Source organism: Tupaia chinensis, unplaced genomic scaffold, assembly GCF_000334495.1.
Source record: "Tupaia chinensis unplaced genomic scaffold, TupChi_1.0 Scaffold143602_1, whole genome shotgun sequence".
NCBI lineage: Eukaryota > Metazoa > Chordata > Mammalia > Scandentia > Tupaiidae > Tupaia > Tupaia belangeri.
Genome location: NW_006203448.1, coordinates 1,532,878 through 1,543,180, shown reverse-complemented (window position 1 = coordinate 1,543,180; position 10,303 = coordinate 1,532,878). Strand labels below are relative to the sequence as shown.

The 10,303-nt window shown below is 56.2% G+C and overlaps 1 protein-coding gene across 1 annotated transcript in view; it reads left to right on the top strand.

Annotated features, from left to right (window-relative positions):
• Nucleotides 1-10,303, top strand: part of CFAP77 (cilia and flagella associated protein 77) — a 158,999-nt gene that overhangs the window by 81,795 nt on the left and 66,901 nt on the right.

Genomic DNA, 10,303 nt, shown 5'->3' with positions numbered 1-10,303 from the left:
GGGGTGGGAGGCCGGCAGCCAGGCTTCCTAACCTCCCCACACCATGTTTCAAACTAGCTGTTAGCACGGAAATCGCAGATCTGCGCCTCATGCCTCACCGGCCATGAAGAAGGCTGCTCCCACACAGTGGTGAGCAGCCTGGCCTGGAGCTGCCCAGAGCCATCCCGACTGACAGGGCTGACTGGCAGCCCCCAGCCCCCGCTGTGGCCGTGGCCATGGCCTGCCCCCCTCATGCAGGGCCCCTGCCCGGGCCGGGCCTGCCTTGTGCACTGCCCCGCGCAGGTCCTGGGTGAGGCTCCTTCTCCCACTCGGCCGCCACCCTGTTGTGTCTTACTGGCAGCTCCTTCTTTGTGTCTGTCTCATTGTTTTCGAGGTTTTTACGGCTGACAGAGATCCCTGCCATTCCCGCCATGTTGAAGTGCACGGCTCGGTGGCACCAAGCACGGTCACACTGTGGTGTGTCCCTGCCGTAACGCCGTCCCCAGGAAATGCTCCCCCATTTGTCTTGTGAGCTCGCTGCTCCTGGTCACGAGCTCCTGTAACCCGAACCTAGCGCTTGCCTTTTGGTACCTGGCCTCCTCTGCACCCCGTGATGTCTGCAGGCCCTGCAGTGAGAGCATGACAAAAGGCTTAGTGATGTCCCACTGTCTGGGCGGACCACGGTTCGTCCTTTCAGCCCTGGCTGGAGCCTTTGGGTGCCTCCTGTTCGGCTGCCGGGAATACTGCTGCTCTCAACTTGGGGGAGCAAATATCTGCGTCAGACCTTTCGAGGGTGCCCAGAAGCGGGGCTCCTGGCCCTGGGGTCATTCCAGGCCAGCGTCCAAGGGCTCACCATGCTGTTTCCGCACGGCTGCTCCACACTCCGTCGGCTTTCCCTTTGCCTCCTCTCTCCTCCTGTCTCCACACCATCCTCCTGGGCGAACTGCTTGTCCGTCGGTCAGCCCGTCATCTGCCACGCCCCAGGGACTTAGGTACGAGGTATGTCCTGCTCACCAGAACCGGAAATGTGTTTCACTCACCAGTCCTCGAAACCCGGGAGGGGACACACCGCAAAGTCACCTCTGGGCGGGGTTGACTAATTGTTTCCCTCTGTCCTCACCTTGTAACACCCCCATCAGCCCCTCCGAGGTGTCTGCCTGATTCTCGCCGCCGGATCTGACCCCTCTGCTGTGGCCCTCAGCATACGGTCTCCCTGCCTCACTTTCCCAGACTGCCTGCAGCCAAGTGGAAGAGTCCCTGCAGACACGGGAGATGAGTCCGTGCTGGGACCACGCAGGGTCGAGGGGAGCCCAGGCCGGGAGCAGCCTGAGGTGCCGGGTCCCGCTTTGTCCCCGACCCTCCACGTACCGCCCTGCTCCAGGGTCTCCTTCCCTCGCCTGTAGCCGGGGCAGGCTCCGGAAGCCTGGCGGCTGATCTCAGAGTGAGCTCTGTCTCCCAGCTTGGCTACAAACCCGCATGCCAGTTTTATTTCCTGTCCTTGTAACCCTGTGCAGGCAGGAAGCAGGGAGAGGCCGGCTGGCCTCCCCAAGTTCACACACCTTCTTGGTGGGGAGTGACCTGATTCTCATTCTAGTGTGCTTGCATGTGAAAATATCAAATGTTAGAACAGGACATCAGTGGTCACCTGGTTCAAAGCCCTCATCTAAACCAGGAGAAGACAGGAGGTCAGAGAGGTGAGGAGAGCGCCTCGGGGCCACACTGCGAACTGTGAACTGAGCCAGGCCACAGCCAGGCTGGCAGACGCCCTGTCCAGGGCTCACTCCATGCATCCTGCCTCCTCAGGACTGAAGTGAACACCCAGTTTCCGGTCCCTTCTATCACTCAAGTCAGAGAAGCTCAGAAAGGACATCCGTTATCATCCAGCTTTCAGTGTGGAATCTTAAATTGCTATCAACCCGCGTGGCCACCATTCCAGGGGAAAGGCGTGATGAAGTACTGCCTATATCTTCTGTGATGCTGAATGGGCTTTGCATATGCAAATTGAATGGATTTTAAAATGGTATTTAATGACAATTTTCGTAGCAGACATTAACATTAATTGCACGAAAATGAAAATGCTGCATTAGGTTGCTGTTAGCAGCAAATATCGCGGCCATAAAGCTTTATCTTTATCAACGGCGGCCCTTCCGGCTGTGACAGGGCAGCTCAGCAAATTGCAGGCAAAAGGGCTTTTACGGAACAGAAATAGCCCCCAAAGCAGGCCCAAATCAGCATCAATTTCGCTTTATTTCTTCGTAAATGGAGGTTAAGTGGCTTCAGGAAAAGCTTTTACTGAGATGCCCAACCTGCCTGCAAAACCCTCAGCCTTACAGCACAAATGCAGAGGAACAGTTAAAAATCGTGTGTCCCCCTCCATAATGGAGCTATTACTTTAAAGTTATGGGGCCAAGGCCCATTCTCTAACCGCCTTTTACGGCCTTCGATTGTATTTATTTCTTTACTTTAAAAGCATGTTAAAGACCAAACCGGATTACACCTGACTACTGAGGCGTTGCTGGGGTGATTTGGTCCAATAAATAAAAAGACACAAACTAGAGCCATTTACCCGCAACCACAGATGTGTTAGAAGATAAAGCCCGGGCCAGCAGATGGCACAAAAGTTCACGGCCAACTGTGCAATTTGATTCCCAGACCTGATGGGCTTGAAAAATACGTCAGGCTTGGGGCCAGTAGATGGCATAATGGTTACGTTGCTGGACTCCCATGTAGTAGACTGCAGTTCGAATCCTGGACCTGGCAACTTAAAACACACACCAGGCACACGTGCATGCATGCCCAAAATCCCTAGAGGAAAATGGAGAAGGGATTGTGGCGTGGCCATCTCCCCTGGGGGGGGGGTGACTTCTCACTGTCTTTTTCTCCCTCTCCCTCCAATGAACACATGTGCCCTACAGCAAAGCTAAAACAAGTCGGTCTGTCAAGTCCCACCTCAGAGTAAATCCATGGAAACTCACTGTGTGTGAGGGGTACCGAAACGCACAGGGGCTGTAACCACTGTGAATTAAAGCTCCGATCACAGCCAGTTCCCCGCCACCCCCCAATATCACATCCCCTGCCATTTATAAAAACAAAAACATCTCTATTTACCTTTCTCATGAGCAGGAGACGGAGCCAGATTGACATCACCCACAGGGCCCTGAGCCAGAAACCACCCCCAGCACCCCCAAACCCCAGTACTCAGGGAGGGCTCCAGATGCGAGCTGGGAGCCTCCCCATGTGGCTCAGTCTGTGCTCTGCCGCGGCACCACCGCCAGCCCCTCCTCCTGACGGTTATATATTTGCCAATGGGCAAAAGAAGTAGCTGCCAATCTGTCGATCAATCTCCCTCCCTCCATCGCCCCGCCATTTCATCTCGTAATACCAGATGGAATGCAAACCAGACTTGGGGATTATTCAGTTAATCCCTTTCCTCTTAGTTTATTTGGTTCCCAGTCCACATCCATTTATTATGGGCTGTCGCTAAGAAAAGGACGAGGTCGTTGGGAAGGTCGTGTTGGATTTTTCTGGTTTCCTATGCAAAGGTGCACAATGACTTTTCCCGGGTAGCCAGTACATTTGTGAGCCTCTGTGGTTTAAAGGAAGTGGGACCTAAGCAATTATCCGGGAAGGGGGGCCGTGACCAAGTCACCCACTGAGATACTTGTTTGCTCCATGTAGTTCCTGGGGGGGGGGGGGGGGGGTGTAGGGGTGGGGGGGGGAGGTTAAATGAGTTGTCACAGTAAAAAAAAAAATGAGGAGATTTTTAAGAAAAACCTGAATTTCCCAAATCTTTTGAAAAGTCAGAAGCCTGGGCAAAGGGGTCTGCACTCCCACTTGGCTCGGGCGGGGGCCGAGGGACAGTGTCAGTTTTTTAAATTAATTGCCGTAGGGCCTGTATGCTCCTGAGAGCTGGGGGTGGCGTAGAGAAAGCGCCTCTCCCCGCACGCCTAGGGCCGTGCTCACGCTGCCATCCTTTCTCGTCGGTTTCCTCGTCTCGTTAGGATTTTGCACACGTGTGCACACGTGCCTGGCCTTGCGCGACCCAGCTTTCTCTGCACAGCTCTAAGCTCTGCACAAGCCGTTGGCCCTGCGTTTGGTTTCTGAGGCTTATCTGATTCACGATAGAGAGCAGGGGTGTAAGACAGCGGTGGACAGAGGCGCCCAGTAGCAGCCTTCCAAACCTCCAGCCGGTTGGGACCCCGGGCCTGCGAGCACATTCCCAGTGTGTCCTCAAGCCGAACCACCGTTGGCCAGTGGCTTCCCCCGCTGTCCACTCACCACCCACATCCCAAGGTTGCCCCAAGGCCGACCCACCGTGGGCCAGTGGCTTCCACCGCTGTCCACTCACCACCGACTGACAGCCGGCTGGGCTTGCCGCTCCCCTTGGGAGAGACCGTGCCCTCCGTAGCACAGGGCTACCACCCACACCAGCTGTACGAGCCGAGCTGTCGGCGTGGCAGGCAGTCTGCGCTCGTTATTGCCGACCCTCACAGCCTCCTCGTGTGGCAGGTATCATTCTACACTTCCCAGGCCAGGATGGGGACGGGTAGAGTTCTACCCCCGCCCCAGGCCCGTGGCATCTGAATTTCCACCTGTCTGTGTGGCTGGCTGCAGAGCCCACGCCTCCAGGATCAGGCAGCTGGAAGCAGTGCGGGCCTTCTCTCACTGCCATTTCACTGCCAAATCTCAGAATTCAAACCAGGGAGGAATTTTAAACTCATTACCAGCCATGTGTAAGGCCCTAACAGTTCTCAAAGGGTGCTGCGCCCAAGTTCAGTACACAGATATGTCTGGAGGCCAGAAATGTAACTATGAAAGACGTAATTATTGATACATTTAATAAGTGTTTTCCAATGTCCACAGGCCCTCAGCATCTTAATTGTTACCACTCCTAGATGGTCCTGCAGCCCCGATTGTGATGAGTCAGGGAGGGTGTGGGCAGATCGGGCACCAGCTGGCACTCCTGCAGAGTCTGGGCACCCAGGGCTCTGCCACTATCTTGCTTGGGAGCCTCACGCCACACTCCAGGCAAGGTGCTAGGAGCAGGATCCATCGCTCCGTCAATGGGCACCCAGCCCCTGTGCGTCAGCGTCTGACTTGGGCAAGCTGGTGGGCAGACCCCTTTGACCTTACAATGGCAACTATGGATTATGGGAACTGTTACATGTCAGCCATGGTGCCCACCATCCTCGGTGCATCCTTATTACACCAGTAGTTGGTGTAATGGCTATGTCGCTGGACTCTCATTTAGTCGACTGTGGTGCGAGTCCCAGACCTGGTGGCTTAAACTTACGCCAGGTGTGTGTGCATGCATGCCCAAGATCCTGAGAGGAGAATGGAGGAGAAGGGATTGCGGGGTGGCCATCCCCACTGGGGGGTGATTTCTCACTTTCTGTCTCTGCCTTTCTGGCGAGCGCACACGCCCTATAGCAAAAACCTCTCTAAAAAAAAAAGAGAGAGAGAAGAGAAAAACAGAGAGAGAAGCACCCTCTTTCAGAGAGGGTCCTGCCACACCACAATCTCTGTCCCGTAGCCCCGCAGCTTGTCAGGATCTCGGACATGCACACACGTGCCCAGCGCATTTCCGGTCAGCTTGGCTGGAGGTCCGAATCGGCGGTCAGTCATGTGGCTTCCAGCCCTGCAGTTGGATTTGCTACCGACTCTGACTGTGCCCCCTACGCCGGGCCTGAGTGTTCCTTGTGGTGTCACTTCTTGCACTTCCCCTCTGCAGCTCCCCACTTCCCAGGAATTCAAACTCCTAGAGGAGCACCCGAGGCCCTCCCTGCACGGCTGCCCCAGGCTGCACAGCTCTGCCGTCTCTTTGCGGCCGGAGGCCCTCGGTAACTGCTGTACGAGTACAGACGCATGGCCACGCCGGACCAAACGCGAAGCCAGGACAACGTGCCACGTCAGCGGAATCTTTATTTCGTCCCTAGTGAGTCTGGTCTCGACCCCCTCATCCAGTGAGATCATTCAGACCATGGAGAAAATAAGGAACAGCAAGAGGAGCTGAGGCCCGCCCGCCCCTCTGCAGCTGCCGCTCGCCCTGCTCCGAGATGCATCATCAGCCCGACTTTGACGAATGTGAAGGATGGAGGAAGTTTTCAGGCTGTTAAAAAAAAAAAAAATGTTTGCTGCCTGACAGGTTTTTTGAATCTCTCTGCCACGCTGATTTATTTTACAAATTTACAATGGGCCTATCAATCACTCCTGGTTATTTTGTTTCTCCTGGAGCTGACGACCAAAATCCAAGCTGCCCACCCAAACTCCTATGAAATAATCATAAGTCCCTTCCCAGGCAGCTGTCCCAGCGCTCCGAGATGGTTTCTGAAGGGCGAGACCAAGGCTGGGTCTCTGTGGCCTGAAGCCCAGCTGCAGGCAAGCGGGGCTGGCCACGAGGGGGAGCAGGTGGGTCTCACAGAGCCCCAGCCTCGGCAAGCCTGAGCCCACAGCCTGCCAGACAGAGCGAGCGCGTCCTGCCTCCCCACCCCACCCTACCCCGTGTCTGCTCTGGTGCTGCCTCTGAGCGCAGTTAAATCTCATCCATTATGCCAGTCTCCTCCACCGGGCACTCGGGTCCCAGAGGGTAGGGACAGTATCAGTTCTGTCCCCCACTGGAGGGTCTGAGTCTAACTCAATGCCTGGCATAGCAGGTCCTCCAGTGCTATTTGCTGGAGAGAAACATGATCTAGGGCCCCTAAGGCTTTGAGACAGAGTTATTGAAAGCAAATAGCCGGGGCCAGTAGGTGGCGTGGTGGTTAAGGCACTGGACTCCCACATGGTCGACCACTGCTCAAGTCCTGGACCTGGTGGCTTGCTTTCTCACTTTCCCTCTCTCCCGCTGGTCAAATTAAAAATAATGATAATAAACGAAGTTAAATAAGTAATTACTAGAGGGAAAAGAAGGTAAATTGTGCAGGGTCAGCTTGCGGTGTGGTGCTTAACATACCTGACTCCCACACGGCCAGCTGCACTATTTAAGTCCCGGACATGGCAGCCTGAGAAACACCAGGCGCGTGTGCGTGCGTGCCCCAAATCCCAGGAGGAGAATGGAGGAGAAGGGACTGCGGTGTGACCATCCCCCCGGGGGGTGATTTCTCATTTTCCTTTCTCTTTCTTCATGGAGCACATGTACCCTATACCAAGTTAAAAAATGCAATTCAATTCAATTAAAAAGCCAAATAGTGGGACCAGCAGATGGCATAGCAGTTACGTTGTTGGACTCCCACATAGCCAAGGGCGGTTAGAGTCCTAGACTCCGTGACTTGAAAATCACACCGAGTGCATGCACTTGCATGCCCAGGATATCAGGAGGAGAGGGGATCATAGGGTGGTCATCCCCCTTGGGGGGAGTGATTATCACTTTCCCTCTCACTGTCTCTGTCTCTCTCTCTCTGGCGAGTGCATGCACCCTATAACAAAAACCTCTTAGAAAAAGAAAAGTCGGGCCAGCAGGTGACATGGTAGTTAAGGGTGCTGGACTCCCACATGGTTGACTGCGGTTCAAGTCCTGGACCCGGTGGCTTGCTCTCTCTCTTTCTCTCTCTCTATCCCTCTCTGCTCAAATTGAAATAAATAAGTGAATGAATAAATAAAGTTAAAATATTTTTTTTAAAAAGAAAAGAAAAGGCAAACAATTCATTTGAGACCAGATGGTAAAGCCAGAGATCCCCGCATCATTTAACAGATCCCACCGTGCCCCAACTCTCCTTCCTGCTGTTTTTTTCAGCAGCGCCATGACCCTGCCTCAAAAAGTGGCTGCACGTGTTGCCTGCATCGATAGAGGCAGCAAGTCTAGAACAAGGGAGGCCTCTGTCCTCCACTCAGCTGCTCAGGTGGCGCATACACCACCGAGTTAAGGCAGGACGTCGCATATTCACGAGAGGGCCCCAGTGCAGGAGTGTCTGTGGGGGCCGCCGCGAGGATGGGCACAGCCACCGTTACAGAGAGCGTGACAAAAACGCCCTGTCCTTGGACCGCTGTGGCATATATGCTGCTACGCTTCTGCTCCACAGCCCGGGCCCACATGGCAGGCCTGGGTTCAATTTCCGCCCACCCTAAAGGCCAGTAGTCCCAGTGACACGGGGGCTGACTGCAAACCTGAGCCTGGCCTGGGCAGCTCAGTGAGACCCTGTCTGAAAAAGAGCCAGACACAGGGCCGGCAGGTGGCATGGTGGTTAAGGGCGCTAGACTCCCACATGGCCCACCACGGTTCAAGTCCTAGACCTGGTGGCTTGCTTTCTCACTCTCACTCTGTCCCTCTCTGGTCAAACTAAAATTATTTATTAATTAATTAAAGGGGGAAAAAAGGAGCTGGGCCTGGTGGCATGTGCTTGCAGTCCCAGCGTGAGACTGGGCAGGGGGATGGCGACACAGCAAGGCCGTCCTCCTCGGTGGCCGAGAAGAGTTGCAGAGATGTGGCAGCCGTCCCCAACCCTCTAAAACCGTTTCATGAGGACAGTGAGGGGCTCTGTGCTCAGGGCTTCAGAGGATGAAGCAGGGGCCAGTGTGTGCTTTGGAGTGGAGGCAGTGCCATGGCTAAGGCCCAGTCCCCCCTGAGCCACCCTCGGGCATAGCGCTGCACTCTGACCACTCGTCTCATTGATCGCCCACAAGGCCACCAAGTAGGGACCAGTGTCCCCGTTTTACAGACTGAAAACCTAGGCTCGGCGTCACTCGCTTAAGGCCACACGGCTAGCCGGTGCCAGGATTTGAGCCCCGTCTCCTTCCAGAGCACTGTCCACACTTCCAGGAGGAAGGACAAGCCCTGGGAGGGGGGGTGGTTTCTCATCCCAAGTCCATCCACGACAGTGCAGGTGGCCTGGTGTGGGGCGAGACCCCGCTGCAGCCGTGACAGTCAGCTTTGAGCACTCGGGGCCCAGCAGTCCTTGGGTGACTCAATTAGCCCTCACTCGGCCTGTGCAGTAGGCGCCCCGCCACTTCCATCTACCACAGGAAACTGAGGCACGAGCGGTTCCGTCCCTTAGCAGGAGGCCACGGGTGGTTACTGAGGCGTGGAGGTCCAGTCCAGGCCCGTGCATGTAGCCGCCAGAACAGATTCTTTGGGGAGGTGGAGGTGTTGGCCGGTACCCAGATCCCTCCATTGCTGCCCGCCAGGGCTTCTCTGCCATGGCCTTGGGACTTGACTTTCTTTTTTGGAGCGGTTTGTTTGTTTTTCTATAGGGCACGTGCGCTTGCCAGAAAGACAGAGACAGAGAGACAGAAGTGAGAAATCACCGCCCCCCCCGGGGGGGGTGGCCACACCTCAATCCCTCCATTCTCCTCTCAGGATCTTGGGCACGCATGCACACGTGCCCAGCGTGAGTTTAAGCCACCGGGTCCAGGACTCAAACCATGGTCGACTACATGGGAGTCCAGCGCCATAGCTATTATGCCAACTGCTGGTCCCCCAGGGCCAGGACTTTAAACTGAGCTCCACCAGGTCGCCTCCTCCCAAGGCCAGCCTGTTTCCAGGTGCTGGGGTCTCCAGGGGGTTTTGTGGAAGGGGCCCAGGCAGCGGAGGATAGTGGCCAGACCCCATCCTCTCCATCCACCGTTCCTGGCAGCTCAGCCGGCCTGGGCCCAGCTCCGTCTCCTCCCACCTGCGCACACTCCTGCGGGCTCCTTCCCCCTCCGCGGTGGCTTTGTCACCAGAGCCGGGACAGGCGTTTTTCATGCCTTCCTTGTTCCCTTTCTGCTGTGGCCCAGACAGAGATTTATCCCAGCCCTCTGCTGTGGCATCCTGAGCAGGGAGGGCTCGGAGGCACTGATGCGCCCGTAATGGATGGGGCTGTCGTTCCCCCGGGGCCCGTCCAGGCTCAAACCCCATCCATCAGGAGCGGCTTGGTGCCAAGGTCAGCGCTAACGAGGCCGCCTGGCCGCTCCCCCTCGGGGCCTTCCCAGCCACGTCGCACACACTCCGCTCTACTTCTGATTTCTGCAGAGCTGGGCCCTGCTGGCGTCGGGGAGCAGAGCATGCACCCCGCTGGGTGCCAGCCTCCAAGGCAGGCTCGGTGCCTGCCCCAGCTGGGCCTCAGCTTGCTGCCCCGTCAGAGGGGTTGGTTGCTGGGGCGAGACTGGTTCATCCGCTCCCGTGGCTCGGCAGCTTTCTGTAACAGGGCACAGAGGAGCTGGCACCGTGCGGACCGAGCCGACACACTGGCCCACATCCTGCAGCTGGGCAGGCCCGGTGAGCCAAAGGATTCGCGGAGCCCTTGTGTCCTGCAGGGTTGGCGGGGTGAGGAGGGCTGGATGGAGGGTGGGTGTTATACCTCCTTCGGCCCCAAACCCGCAGGTGTACTGCCTATGGCCTCATACTTTTCCC